The following is a 16,533-nucleotide window of genomic DNA, read 5'->3' on the forward strand; positions in this document are numbered from 1 at the left end:
GTTTTGAGTTACCATTTGTCAATATAAGAATATGTTTTCTGGAGTTACATTTCAATTATTTTTATATGTAATTTTAGATCATCTATATTTATGGGCTGGTTAAGTAATGGTTTATGGAAAGCTTTCACAAAAATAATTGAAATATAGAATTATGTTAGGAGAAATCTTTTCGAGTTACCATTTATTGAATATGTTTTTTTGGTTACATTTCAATTATTTTTATCTTCGGTTGTTTGTTTCTTGTAGTTATTTTGTTTTGAGTTGCCATTTGTCGATATAGGAATATGTTTTTGAAGGGTTACATTTCAATTATTTTTATATGTATTTTTAGATCATCTATATTTATGGACAGGTTAAGTAATGGTTTATGGACAACTTTCACAAAAATATTTAGGAGAAATGATTTTGAGTTACCATATATTGAATATGTTTTTTGGGTTACCTTTCAATTATTTTATTTGTTGTTGTTTGTTTATCGTAGTTATTTGTTTTGAGTTACCAATTGTGAATATAGGAATCTATTTTTCTGGGGTTACATTTTAATTATTTTACCTGTATTTTCAGATAATCTATATTTATGGACTGGTTAAGTAATGGTTTATGGATATTTTATACAAAAATAATTGAAATATAGAATTGTTAGGAGAATTAGTTGTGAGTTACCATATATTGAATATGTTTTTCGGCTACATTTAATTATTTTTATATGCTATTGTTTATTTGTTGTAGTCAGTTGTTTTGAGTTACCATTTGTCAATATAGGAATATGTTTTTGTGGAGTTGCATTTCAATTATTTTTATCTATATTTTCAGATCATCTATATTTATAGACAGGTTAAGTAATGCTTTATGGAAAGCTTTACAAAAATAATTGAAACATAGAATGATGTTAGGAGAACGGGTTTTGAGTTACCATATATTGAATATGTATTTTGGGCTACATTTAATTATTTTTATTTGTTGTTGTAGTTATTTGTATGGAGTTACCATTTATCAATATAGGAATATGTTTTCTTTGGGGTTACATTTCAATTATTTTTATCTATATTTTCACATCATCTCTCTCTCTCTCTCTCTCTCTCTCTCTCTATATATATATATATATATATATATATATATATATGAAACTTGTAGTATTTTCATTATATTGACTAGAAATGGGCCAGGTCCCTTACAAAATTCGGATTTGTTCTTTTTGCAACTTCCATCAAATTATATTGGATAGGGACCTTCTTGCTACCACTATTATTTACATATGTTCTTATGACAAAATTATAACTATATATTCTCCAAAAAAACACCACTATATTATATACATCAATATTGCATATATGTAAATTAAGACGAATTCAATCAACTGCTACCAGGCTCAGCTTCTTCACCTGTAAGAACGTCCACATAAGTGGTTAGTTCTTTCGCATCATTCTCTTCTTCTTCCAAAACCCGCGCAACAACAACAACCTCAACATTAGCAACAATGATGGTCGTTGAATCCCCAACTTCGAAGAATTTCTTTAAGACCCCCACCGTTGTTGTTTCCACCTTAATGTCGATGTTGTCAACCTTCTATTGAACACTCAATACATCTATGCACATGCATTTTGCATTAATTCCAAGTCATTGCCCAAACCAGATAATTGGGCGTAAATTACAACCATATTTTCATTCAACAATATCCTTTACTACTTGTTTATAGGAGCTATCCACCAAATTATTAACACTTCCATGCCCTGTGCCATGACCAAACCTCGAGTTGCCAAGCCTTGAACCCCTCACTGCCATTTCGTGCATAGGACATCTTTGCAGCTATACGCCTTTGAACAATGAAAATATTTTGATTAATTGACATCACCAAGATGACTCCAGGTTAAGTAATGGTTTATGGACAACTTTCACAAAAATATTTAGGAGAAATGATTTTGAGTTACCATATATTGAATATGTTTTTTGGGTTACCTTTCAATTATTTTATTTGTTGTTGTTTGTTTATTGTAGTTATTTTTTTTGAGTTACCAATTGTGAATATAGGAATCTATTTTTCTGGGGTTACATTTTAATTATTTTACCTGTATTTAGATAATCTATATTTATGGACTGGTTAAGTAATGGTTTATGGATATTTTATACAAAAATAATTGAAATATAGAATTGTTAGGAGAATTAGTTGTGAGTTACCATATATTGAATATGTTTTTCGGCTACATTTTAATTATTTTTATATGCTATTGTTTATTTGTTGTAGTGAGTTGTTTTGAGTTACCATTTGTCAATATAGGAATATGTTTTTGTGGAGTTGCATTTCAATTATTTTTATCTATATTTTCAGATCATCTATATTTATAGACAGGTTAAGTAATGCTTTATGGAAAGCTTTACAAAAATAATTGAAACATAGAATGATGTTAGGAGAACGGGTTTTGAGTTACCATATATTTAATATGTATTTTGGGTTACATTTCAATTATTTTTATCTATATTTTCACATCATCTATATATATATATATATATATATATATATATATATATATATGAAACTTGTAGTATTTTCATTATATTGACTAGAAATGGGCCAGGTCCCTTACAAAATTCGGATTTGTTCTTTTTGCAACTTCCATCAAATTATATTGGATAGGGACCTTCTTGCTACCACTATTATTTACATATGTTCTTATGACAAAATTATAACTATATATTTTCCAAAAAAACACCACTATATTCTATAAATCAATATTGCATATATGTAAATTAAGACGAATTCAATCAGCTGCTACCAGGCTCAGCTTCTTCACCTGTAAGAACGTCCACATAAGTGGTTAGTTCTTTCGCATCATTCTCTTCTTCTTCCAAAACCCGCGCAACAACAACAACCTCAACATTAGCAACAATGATGGCTGTTGAATCCCCAACTTCGAAGAATTTCTTTAAGACCCCCACCGTTGTTGTTTCCACCTTAATGTCGATGTTGTCAACCTTCTATTGAACACTCAATACATCTATGCACATGCATTAATTCCAAGTCATTGCCCAAACCAGATAATTGGGCGTAAATTACAACCATATTTTCATTCAACAATATCCTTTACTACTTGTTTATAGGAGCTATCCACCAAATTATTAACACTTCCATGCCCTGTGCCATGACCAAACCTCGAGTTGCCAAGCCCTGAACCTCCCCCACTGCCATTTCGTGCATAGGACATCTTTGCAGCTATACGCCTTTGAACAATGAAAATATTTTGATTAATTGACTGAAGCCAACTGAAATATATAACAACCTGATCAATCCCAACATTCCTCTCGATCTTGTCCTTGATAAATGCGTGACAATGCAGAGTCTTGCCAATGCCTTTTCCTTCCATATTTTCCACCACCAGAACCCAGGAGCGTAATACGATGGTTCCTTCATCACTAAGAGAAGTAGTTATATTAAAAATTCCGATGAGTAACCGATGCTTCAACACCCACCTGTCAGCGTACATTATTTGCCTTCCGACGGCACCGCACTCGTGCATTAACTCACCACCTACTGACCTTGCAACCAAGACACTGCGAAGGTACCTCAGAGAGTTGGCCTTCTTAACTACCATCTTGCATAGGCACCTCGAGGAGATGGCCTTCTTAACTACTGTCTTAACACTCTGACGACCCCTACCACCACAATACAATGTTGTCTTGATGCATCCATTCAAAGGATGTGACATGAAGAATTATGTTGGTTTATGCAAATTCAACCTTGTTCTAATAACACCCCCACGTTGGCCTAACCATTTTCTAGATGGTTATTGGCACGCAACACATGGAATAGATGAACTTTTTCAATTTTTATTATAACAAATATGTAATCCTTACCATGATTGAGGGGTTTCATCTTCTAGGAGAGTGACATTCTTGAGAAGATTAATACATTTTTGGATGATCATCATGGAATCGCCAACTATATACAAAGTTTTGATAGCAATATCCAAAATTATTTTGAATCATTTCCAGAGTGAAAGGGATTCTGCCTGATTATTGGTCGTAATGCCTGATTATGAAGGGTAATCTTTCCCCTGTCTCCTTATCTTCCAAAAGAGCCATTATCCAAGATTTTGTCTTAATTTCATAAACGAGAGTAAAATTCTTGTTCAACCAAATTATGCCTAGTCCTCCTAAGGCTCCTCTTAAGGAATGCTATCTCTCCAGAATTTCCTAGCTTCTTTCATAATTTCCACTTCTTCTAACTTTGTTTCTTGAAGAAATACTATTGATTGGCATTCTTGTTTTATTATGTCTCTGACTGCTAGGATTTTAGCAGGGTTTCCTAGCCCCCTTATGTTCCAAGATATTAGTTTCATAATTTGTGGGTGGAGGGGGAACGACCATTGTCCTTTCCTTCTTTATTCAATTTTTTTCCTTTCAAAATTTCTGAAATGATTATTTGATTCCCCAACTTTTTGTTTAGTTCTGCTTCCCTTTCTCTCTATGTCCTTTTATTTGGTCTTCCAGCTTTCTTGTTGGAATTAGTTTCCTGGCTGCTGCACTCTTCAACCCAGGATAGAGTTTGGGATAAATTCCAAGTGAAAACACAATCGATACCTTTTTGGAGGCTACTTGGAGGTGCTTCAGTGACAGGTGCAAACTTTGGTGGGGTAACTTCATCCCCATCCCCCTTCAGACTATTTTCTGCTACTAGTTCTCCTTCTTCTCTTTCTTGTGTCTCCTCCATGATTGTCTGAGGTGGTGCCTCCATCTCCATATCTCCATCACTCAACACTTTGAACGGGTTCGAAGAGGACGAAACCATATTGGTGACCGACATGCTACGAGGTTTTAACATCGAGCCTTTACCTTTCGGGGCTTTCTTAGGTTTTTGCCACTGCTCCTCTTGTGTAATTGGAACATCCAGACTTTTATCATTCCCAATTTTGGTGCAGTCTCTAGCAAAGTGGCCATAGTCATGACAATGTCTGCATTTGAATGGAATTTCTTCATAGTATAAGACTTTTTTGTGCTTCCATTCTCCCAAGTTTAGATTGATTTCAGATGGAAGTCCCTTTCCAAGTCAACTTCCACAAATTTTAGCACAGGAAAATTAGGATCCTTTTGGCTCATACTTATCCAAGTATTTCCCTACTCCATTACCAATAACCCGAAGGCAATCGTCGCTCCAATAGAATATAGGGAGATGAAGGAGCTTGACCCAGACTCGAATGGGAGTAGGGATGTCCTCATCAGGATTAAAATCTAGGGTCCAAATATTTAAATACATCCCTCTGGAGCCAAATAAATATGGTCCATTACGAAAAATGACCTCCTTATCTTCTTTGTTTTCAAATAAAAAGATGAAGAAGCCATTACCAACAACAAAAAGTGCAATTTCACCTTTCATCGTGGGAGTCAAAGTTTTCTTAATCCAGGCATCCATAGATCTAGGTGAGGGCCACATTCCTATAAATTTCCTAATTAATGCTATCTTCGAATACGCGAGGGAGATGCGACGGGCTCCGTCCAGCAGGGAGATGTCCTTAAACTCTATATTTCTCTTGATGAACTTGGAAGTTGCAGCCACAACTGGATGTAGACACTTCGGAAGGGAGGCCACCAATAAGTGGAAATAATATTCGACATCCAGAGGGGGAGGCGGAGACCCCCTCCATAGTAGCCATTTGGAGAGTTTACAGGGATTCGAACCAGGTTCCCTCCAGAAACACTAGAGTTCGTACTCTCCTAGATCCCTCCAATTTAACCATATTTTTTTCTAGATCATCTATATTTATAGACTGGTTAGGTAATGGTTTATGAAAAGCTTTCACAAAAATGATTGAAAGATAGAATTATGTTAGGTGAACCGATTTTGAGTTACCGTATATTGAATATGTTTTTTGGGCTACATTTCAGCTATTTTATGTTGTTTGTTTGTTGTAGTTATTTGTGTTTTTTTTTGTAAGCTTGGTAGGACTACATATTCATCATGTCCAACTTCTCACCCCAATCAGATGGGGGGATAGCACAATTTGAACCCAAGACTTTGGGTTCAACAAGAGTTCATTTTCACAACCATTACCAATTGAGCTACCCCAAGTGGACTTGTTTTGAGTTACCATTTGTCAACATAGGAATATGTTTTTCTCGGGTTGCATTTCAATTATTTTTATATGTATTTTCAGATCATCTATATTTGTGTATTGGTTAAGTAATGGTTTATGGCAATTTGTCCCAAAAATAATTGAAATATGAATTATGTTAGGAGAACTAGTTTTGAATTACCATATATTGAATATGTTTTTTGGGATACATTTCAATTATTTTCATCCATTTTTTTGTTTGTTGTAGTTATCTATTTTGAGTTTCCATTTATCAATATAGAAATATGTTTTTTCTAAAGTTACATTTTAATTATTTTTATCTGCATTTTCAGATTATCTATATTTATGAACCGGTAAAATAATTATTTATAGAAAGCTTTCACAAAAATAATTAGAATATAGAATTATTATGATTTTATTATTAATTTTTTCATGTTAAGTGAAATATTTATTTTAATGATAAATTTTATTTATTACTTATTTATTTATTTTTCCCATGGAAAAATCATAATTTTCATTAAATTAGAAAACTACATGCTAAAGATGCTTGATAACATATGAAGTATCAGTGGTCTGGCCACTATCTGATTGTCTAAAAAAATGTGTCAATCCCATCGAAGGGAGACAACTATAAATATTTACATATGACAAGTTCAGTAATATATAGACATAAGTTCTTTTATTGGGTGTTGCCTTTGTACTCTGCCTCCAGATTCAGAAAAGTGTTGGACGATTTCTATGGGACTTCGGGTAGCAAACTAAATGAAGGAAAATGCCATTTTTATGGCTGGAATATCTGCAACAACGAGCTCTCCTCAATTTCCAGATATATGGGTTTCGCTGGCTTTGCTTCTTGGAACTCCTTCATCTATTTGGGCCTTCCTATCATCCAAAGGAGGCACTCTAGTAAAGATTGGCTCCCAATGGTCGAGAAATTTAAGAAAAAAATTCAGTCTTGGGGCTTCTCATGGTTTAACCTTGCAGGGAAAACAATGCTTATTAAGTCTGTCCTATCTAGCCTGCCCATCTTCCAATTCTCGGCCATGTTGGCTCCCTCCAACATCCTCAAGAAGATGGAGGAATGGATTCAAAGGTTCTTTTGGAAAGGAGGCAAAAAAAATTACAGGAAGATCCCCCTTGTTAGTTGGGACAAAGTTTCCAAACCTTTGCTAGAAGGAGGTCTGAATTTCAATGATCCGAGGACTCAAAATATTGCTATGGGGGCTAAGATTTTGTGGAGACAAATAGCTCTGAAACTAGACTAGGCCCAAAAGGTGTTATGGAAGAAATATTTCAGGGGTCAGAGGCTACGAAGCTTGGATAACCTCACCCACACCAGCAAAGGCTCTCAAATCCACAGGCTTTGCATGCATGTCTTACCTCTGATACGAAAGCATTCCTATTGGATCATGGGTAATGGCAAGCTCATTAATATTTGGACTGATAAAATCATGAGCGAAGAACCATTGGGTGAACTCTAAGATCTCTCTGAGCTTCGAAGCTAGATGTTAAATAGTGGCGTCAAAACTTTGTGGGATATTTCTAGCTGGAAGGATAATTCGTGGGTAGGTTAGAAGAAGCCTCAAATGTCGGATGCTCTAGATCAGGCGTGGTCATTCCTGCTGACTAAGCTGAAGGGAATGAACCCGATGAGCATCAGGAAACAAGACAAGAGAGGTTGGGGCTCTCTATCTAGTTCTTACACTGTTGCACAAGGCTATGCACAACTCAAAAAAATTTCCCACGTCCCTTGCTGCCCAACGACTTGGCGAGGACTCTGGAGGCAGAAATGTGTGCCAAAAATTGATTTTTTTTCAGTTGGATGTTGTGCCACAACAACATTTTAACTTAGGATAGACTGAAAAAGAAAGGCTTCCTAGGCCCTTCCATATGTAATCTTTGTCTGGAAAATGAGGAAAATGCCACTCATTTATTGATTGAATGCAGGTTCACCAAGAGCATTTGGGCTGATGTGTTTTCCTCATGGGGATCCTCTATTCATCTGCTAAACTTGATTGCTGGATACTTTGATGATTAGGCTGATCTCTATCTCGGAAAACTCCCCAATAACAACTGGTTCAAGGCAGCTTGGATGGTTTATCCAAAATTCATTTTCTGGCAGATATGGATTGAGCGCAACCATAGAATTTTTCAAGAAAAAGCATAGAAGGGAAACCTTGTTTTGTTAAAAGCCAACAACCTGCTAAAGGAATTTCTTGGTGAGAAATTTGAGAAGCTGGGAAAAAATAATTTAAATCCTCAAGAACTGGCATGGGGGGGAAAGCTTGGCCTTCAGTTTTATGAGGATGAGAGACAGTTCCAAACTACGAAAAATTGGCAGATTAGGCTTGCTGAGTGCGATTTCTGCATTTGGCTCAATAATTGTGACAACTCTTCCTTGTTTTTTGATGGGGCTGCCAAAGGCAATCCAGGAATTGCTAGGGCTGGGGGTGTCATCAGGAATGCGAATCGCTGCATAGAGAACAGGTATGCCTGGGGCCTGGGCCACAGTACAAAAATGCAAGCTGAGGTCATGGATTTATTGCAAGGCCTTAAGCATTTACAGGTTCTTGGTATTGAGAAAGCCAATATTCTTGGTGAGTCCCAATCCTTGATTCAAATTCTTGTGGATAACACATCCCCGAGGGACTTTCGGCTAGCAAGAGTCGTTGCTAGAATAAGGAAGCTACTTGGTTCCTTTCTTCAAGTGAATCTTTTCCACATTCTTCTATAGAATAATAAGGAAGCGGATGCGGAAGCCAACAAAGTAGTCCTCCTTCCTGCAGGCACCTGGATTAGAGACAAGGTCGAAGATTGGGATCCAATCCCTTAATTATAGATGTATATATATATATATATATATATATATATATATATATATAGACATAAGAATATGCTTGTTGTTCTACGAAACAACCCCCCGATTTATAACAAACAATAGCTAGGCTTAGAATTTTAAATGGGGACCCTTTTAAATTTTTAGGCTTAGGATAATAAAACCCTAACTTTAAGAAAATTCCTAGTGAAACGTGCAAAACTAAATAAGGATGAAATCCATATCATAGATCGCAAATCACACTTTTCCACATGACCATGTTAAAAAACCTTTATAAAAGTGCGGTATGTGATTAGGTCTCCCGTTGCGATAACATCACCTTGTCATTTCGTAATCGCATTTCACACTTCACATAGTTCGTGAGAAACTTGACCAAGCCGTTAGAAAAACCACAAACGATTTGCAAAATGCGATATTGTGATCTTCACAACCGCATTTCGCTTAATACATCCAATAACGCTATACTATATCCCTTTTAAGACTGTGATGTGCGATTAAGTCCGGTAAAATGTGTGAAAAAATTATACTTTAAATGCTAAAACAAATGAGTTGACAGGTTATTAAATATTTAGCGGCCCGAGGAAGGATAATCATTTTCTTGGTTATGGGTAGTTATAATCAAGTATCTCATTCAGACCTTTCTCACGATCCAAAGTCATTTCATAGAAGCTTTCAATCTTAATTACTAGATATTGTTTGCACTGATATATCTTGTCTATCTTAGGAAAGAGACAAAAGACATGTCCCTAAGAAAGGTGATGCAGAAACAGAGAAAACAGACCATTTTTGAAGCTGAGTTTACTGAGATGGCTCCTATCTTTGTCGATATAGTTTGTGATGTTGCCGGAGGTGCAAAAATTGGGAAGTAATTTGAAATAGGTTGGAGGATGAGCGTCCTAAAATCACTGTTACGAGAGCAACAATTGATTCAAAACGACCTTCAAAATTCAATGTAGAGATGCTTCCTGTCATTCCTTCATAGGATAAGAGCAAGGGCTAAAATCCTACCCCATATAGGCATGATCAGGTGGGTGATTGAAAACATTATCATTGAAGATAGGCAGTTCAAGAATTAAAAGATGGGTCTTATAAGGTTGTTCAGAGTAGAGGATCTGAAGAAGATGTACCACATACCTGATCCCCAAGATATCTACGACAACACATTTATGGCTAACTTCGCAAAGAAGAATCCAGACCCCTTCAAGCTAATTCAGGGTTGGAGGGTGTTAGAAAACAAATTCAAGTATGAAAAATTAGGTATGTATGTTATAGCCTCTTTGCAAAACCCCCACGACTATGCAACAACCATGTTATGTAGATTGTATGGGCTACCCAATAATACTAAGTTTTCAATAGAATGGATTCCTCTGATTGATGCTTGTGTTAATTCCCATATCATGAATTGGAATTCCATCATATCTGACAACTTAGCCACCACCATTACTGAATATGGACAAAAGAAAGCCTCCTTTTCAGATAACCTCCCTCCCTTCTATTTTAGTGCCTACATTATGGATGCTATCTGTTTTTGCACAACATTTCCAACCATGGGTTGGAAATGGACCTTACAAGATCCTTACCCAATCCCTCTCAGTCATAAACAAATATGGGTGTCACATTACATACCTCACTTCTATAAGATATTCCATGCTGTTGTGTTGCCCCTACATCAAATTATTTTCAATAAGAAAGCCCCTAGGCTCTTCCAAGAAGCTGCAGCAGACCTGCTTACTGTTGGCAAGTATTTTATTGAAGAGTGGTTCACCTATATTAGGGTTTGTGGTACCACAACTGATCCACACATCCTTCCTTTATATGTTTCCGATAAGTTATCAGCAAGAGAAATTGCCTACCAGAGTGTGGGAAAGGGCCTGACTAAAGTTCTCAAAGACGACAAGAAGTCATTATGGCCCATTTTCCTTGTCAAACGTGGTTCTTTTGCTTTAGCCAATTTTGTTTATGCCACTAAGGAATCAACACATATGGAAGCCCTCAGGCTTCATACACTGCCTAAGAGGCAATTTGATTCAAACAAAGTGGCATACAATGTCACTACTGGAGTTAAACTCAAGCCATACAATCATGATGATAATCATTTTGAGGATTTGTTACAGTCAACCATATCCTTCGAATAAGCGTTCGAATGGGCAAAAGCAAATCTAAAACCTAAATATTTTCAAATATTTCAGGAATTCAGAGATGATAGGCTCCAAGTGATCCCAATACATCTATTAAAACCTGAGGATAAGTCTACTCCAAGCATCACTGTTGATAGTGGATGCCCTAGCTCTCAAATATACTCTCAGGTAAACACTGAGAAGACACCAGACACAGGGAAGCCCCAAGATGCTGACAACATAGCTGAGTCCTGTAGGAAGTTCCTAGCTGATATAGTTTGTGATGCTGCTCGAGGCGCAACATCTTTGGAAGTAATTTACAATAGGCTGGAGGACGAGCGTCCTAAAATCACAGTTACGAGAGCAACAACTGACTAAAAAAGGCCTTCAGAACTTCAATGTAGAGATGCTTCCTGTTCATTCCTTCATAGGATAGGAGAAAGGGATAAAATCCTCCCCTATACATACATGATCATGTCTCAAATATGCCATACAAGCCCACGTCCGACTGCAACACCTAATCTCATGGCTGGATGCTTGCAAGATAGCTCGTGAAGTAGAACGCGCGTTAGCGGCCCAGTCGACTCATCCGAATTTCATAGCCAAGGGTCGCCCCACCCAGGCTCCAAGCACTACCCAAACACTTAAGGTTCAAAAGGTGTCACTAGCGGAAATGGCGGAAAGAAGAAAGCAAGGATTGTGTTACTACTGTGATGAGAAATACTCCCCGGGGCATAAATGCAAGGAACCCAAATTCTTTCAAATTGATGCTACTGATCACAGTTCATCGGAGGAAGCCCCCACCATTTGAGGAACCAGAGGAGGAAGATGAGGACAACCGGCCGGAAAATGCGCTCCCAGCTACACCTAAAGAACCAATTATCTCGCTTCAGGCTTTGGCAGGGATTTCTTCTCCCCAAACTCTCAAAATCAAAGGTTTCATTAAGTATTTCCTTGTAGTAGTCTTGATTGATAGTGGCAGCACACATAACTTTATCCATCAAAGAGTCACTGAAGCGGTGCATTTTTTTGTCAGAGCAGTCTCTAATTTCCAGGTCCAAATTGCTGATGGGGGGACAATGAAATGTGAAGGCTACTATAAAAATGTCAAACTTCAAATGGTGGATTATCAACTAAAGACCCACATGTTTGCCATACACATGGGTGGGTGTGACATTGTCTTGGGTGCTGAATGGCTCCGCACACTCGCCCAATCACAATGGATTTCCAGCAGTTATATATGAGCTTTAAGCAGAATAACCACACACATACCCTCCGCGGACTCCAGGCGGGTGCTCCCTCTATCATCAACTCGCATAGGATGGAAAAATTGTTAAAAAAGGGCCACCATGGAGTTATAGCCCAGTTTAATGTCATCCAGGCCTTCGAACCCACTTCTATTCATATTCATCTTGAGATGAAACAAATCTTAAACAACCATCTGCCGATCTTTGACAAGCCTCATGACCTTCCACCCTCAAGAGGGGAACATGATCATAACATTACTTTGGTCCTAGAGGCACAACCACCAAATGTGTGCCCATATAGATATCCGTTTGCCCAAAAGAATGAAATTGAAAAAATCATCAAGGAACTCCTCGAAACAGGCGTCATTCGTCCTAGCATTAGTCCTTACTCATCGCCTGTGGTCATGGTGCTCAAGAAAGATGGGGAATGGCGTATGTGTCCAGACTTCAGGGCCCTCAAAAAGCTGACGGTCAAAGATAAATTTCCCATCCCGGTTGTTGATGATTTGCTGGATGAACTAAATGGGGCTCAATTCTTTACTAAGCTCGACCTTCGCTTGGGCTATCACCAAATTTGCATGAAAGAAGTAGACATTCCAAAGACTTCTTTCTGAACTCATGAAGGCCATTATGAATTCCTCGTCATGCCATTTGGTCTTTGTAATGCCCCATCCACTTTTCATAGATTCATGAACCACCTGCTCAAACCATATCTCAAAAAATTTGTCCTTGTTTTCTTTGATGACATCCTCATCTACAGCCTCACCTGAGCAACACATCTCCAGCATGTAGATCTGCTCTTGCAACTGCTCTGGAAGCATAAATTATTTGTCAAGATGTCTAAGTGCTATTTTGGCATGGAAAAAGTTGAGTATTTGGGCCACATTGTGGTGCGTGAAGGTGTCAGGGTGGACCCCAAAAATATCCAGGCAATGCAGGAGTGGCCTCAACCAAAGGCCTTGAAGAGCTTGAGAGGATTTTTGGGTCTCACAGGCTACTATCACAAATTTGTCCACAATTATGGTCGCATTGCTAGACCCCTCACTCACCTTCTCAATAAAAATTCATTTCTCTGGAATGATGAAGTGTAACAGGCATTTATAGCTCTCAAACATGCCATGTGTTCCACTCCTGTATTAGCACTACCTGACTTCACCAAATCTTTTGTGATTGAATGTGATGCTTTAAGTACGGTTATTGGGGCGGTCTTAATGTAGGAAGGTCGACCCTTGGCCTTCACTAACCAACAACTAAGTGGGACAAATTTGGGACAATCTACCTATGAGAAGGAGATGATGGCCATCTTACATGCAGTGGATACTTGGCGACCATACTTATTGGAGCGACGTTTCCAAATCTGCACAGACCATCAAAGCCTTAAATATTTTTTGGAGCAACCTCGCCACAACAAAATAAATGGCTCGCCAAAATGTTGGGATATGATTATGAGATAATTTACAAGAAATTGCGTGAAAATGTTGTAGCAGATGCTTTATCACGCCAATTTGAGGAGGAAAGCACCCTGCTCGCAATCTCCCTTCCCATTCCAGAATGGATTGAAGAGGCTCGCAAGGAATGGTTTTCACATCCCTTGCTCTCCCAACTCATTAATAAATTGTAGGCGGATCCAAATTCCACAGCGGGCTACTCTTGGCAGGATGAGCTTCTTTGCTACAAGGACAAAGTAGTGATATCACCAACATCCACCCTCAAAAGTCGCATTTTGGCGGAGTTGCACTCATCTCCCACTACAGGCCATTCAGGCTTTCAGAAGATTTATGCTCGCACTCGACGTTCATTCTTTTGGATAGGCATGAAAAAGGAAATTCTTACTTTTGTAGTTGAGTGTGACGTGTGTCAGTGCCAAAAAGGAGAAACAGTCAAATCCCCAGGCACATTACAGCCATTGGCCATCCCGGCCTCAATCTGGACGGAGGTTTCTATGGACTTCGTTACGGGTCTTCCAAAGTCAGGAAACAAGTCAGTCATCATGGTGGTTGTGGACAGACTTTCTAAGTATGCTCATTTTTGCGCCCTACCCCACCCTTTTACACCAGCTTTGGTGGCTCAATCTTTCATGGACCAGATCTTCAAATTTCATGGCATGCCCACTTCCATTGTGTCTGATCGTGACCCGATCTTCACCAGTAACTTTTGGCAGGAACTCTTCAGGCTACAAGGTACCCAACTACAACTCAGTACTTCCTATCATCCCCAAACCGATGGTCAAACTGAAGCAGTCAAGAAATGTCTAGAGACCTACCTTAGGTGTTTCACTTTAGAAGAGAAACATCTATGGGTACAGTGGTTACCTCTAGCCGAATGGTGGTATAACACTAACTATCATGCCATCACCAAGATGACTCCATATGAAGTAGTATATGGTCAACTCCCTCCTTCACCTACTTCTTATATCCAGGGATGCTCGAAGGTACAAGCAGTGGATCAAATCCTACAGAATCGCACAACCATGTTGGCCCACCTCAGAGAGAATCTCCATCAAGCTAAAAAACCGCATGAAGCAACAGGAAGATCAACATCGTTCAGAACGCAAATTTCAAGACGGGGATAAGGTATTCTTGAGGCTGCAACCATATAAGCAAACAACCCTCAAAGACAAGGGTTGTCAGAAATTATATCCAAAATTCTACGGACCATATCAAGTACTTCATCGCATCGGAGAAGTAGCCTACAAGCTAGCTTTGCCACCCACTGCAAAAATCCATCCAGTCTTCCGTGTCTCATGCCTCAAGAAAGCCGAATTCAAACCAGTCTACCGGAATTGGATGAAGAAGGTTCAATCTGGCTCCAACCTGAAGAGGTTCTTAACACGCGAGAATGGCACCTGTGCGATTGCATGATCAAGGAAGTCCTCGTCAAGTGGAAAGACACCTCTCCAGAAGATGCGACCTAGGAACCAGCCACTGCCCTTCATCAGTTTCCACAGCTTCAGCCTTGAGGACAAGGCTATTTTTATGGGGGATGGCATGTTAGGGTCCGACCCTAAACCCCTTATTTATGTAATAGGGTCGAGTCATAGTTATAGTTAAGTAAAGAGTCAATAAAGCCCATATTAATAATTGTAAGTGGTTGACCCGCATTTAAGAAGGGACCACAGTTAGTTGCAAATGGACCATGGTATTAGATAGATGGTATTAATAAGAGCCATGGTACTGACCCATGGTATTGCATGTATGAATCCTATATAAAGGATAAAAACTCCCCTCAAGGAGTGTCGTGTCTTATTTTGTAATTAAGCCCAGCTCTATTGGAGGTTGCCCGCTTGAAGAGGCAAGTGAACATTGCTTTCCTTTTTGAATAATAAAATACATGCTGTTATTTCTTATTGTTATGTGTTCTGGGTATATTTCTTCGCATATTTGGTATTCTGGTATCTTCTCGTAGGTCAAGAGCATAACATATCGCATGTCTTATCCTGTGTTACATTAATTCCTATAAACAACGAAAAATATTGAAATATGTGTTAATTGAATTATATGTAAATGAAGAATGTCGAGAAGAACTGTTGACAGATTGAGAGGGGGTGGTGTCGAAAATGATTAGGAAGTTCCTTATGAATGAAACCCAACTTCTTTGGGCGCATGCTAAAATACCTCTCCCGTGAAAGTTTCAGAATGGATCTCAAAGGTGGTTTCATGTAGTGAAGATGAAATATGTAGGCGGTTTTAGGCAAGGGCATAGTTTGGTTGTGGACACACCACCCTCAATTAAAATGTGATAGGATAGAGTGCCCCCGTGGTGAACTAGGCTCGTGGATGGACGAGCCATTTGGATTGTGTTGCATCCTTGTCGTCCAATGTGAACGCACTTTAAAGCAAACCCCTTTGTTAATTCTTGTCAAGCTAGAGGGGTCCTGCAATGATGGTGGACTATTAGATTGGATCGCCTTGCATTCATGTCATTGGAAACAAATCTACAATTAACGTAGGCAAAGTTGCCCAAAGGGTCATGTCCTGTGGAATTTGTATAGGATTGTGGATCACCTAGTAAGTGCTAAGGCGCCACAAGGAGAGAAAAAGGTTTCGCTGCATCAGTTACTCAATTATGGGAGAGGAGATTATTTCCCAACTCATATTATAATATGCACCAAAATTTGTAGTTATCTTATGGAGTGACTTAATAAGTGGACAAAATCAATTTCAAGGTGAATATTTTTTTTAGTTGAGGAAAAAAAGTAATTAACAAGCTTCAATTTAATAAATATATTACTCATGGATGAGAGAGGAGATTATCACTTAATCCACATT

This window comes from Pinus tabuliformis, chromosome 9 (genome assembly GCF_031772625.1).
Source record: "Pinus tabuliformis cultivar Carrire ecotype Pingquan chromosome 9, CPIR1, whole genome shotgun sequence".
In the NCBI taxonomy this organism is placed as follows: Eukaryota; Viridiplantae; Streptophyta; class Pinopsida; order Pinales; family Pinaceae; genus Pinus; species Pinus tabuliformis.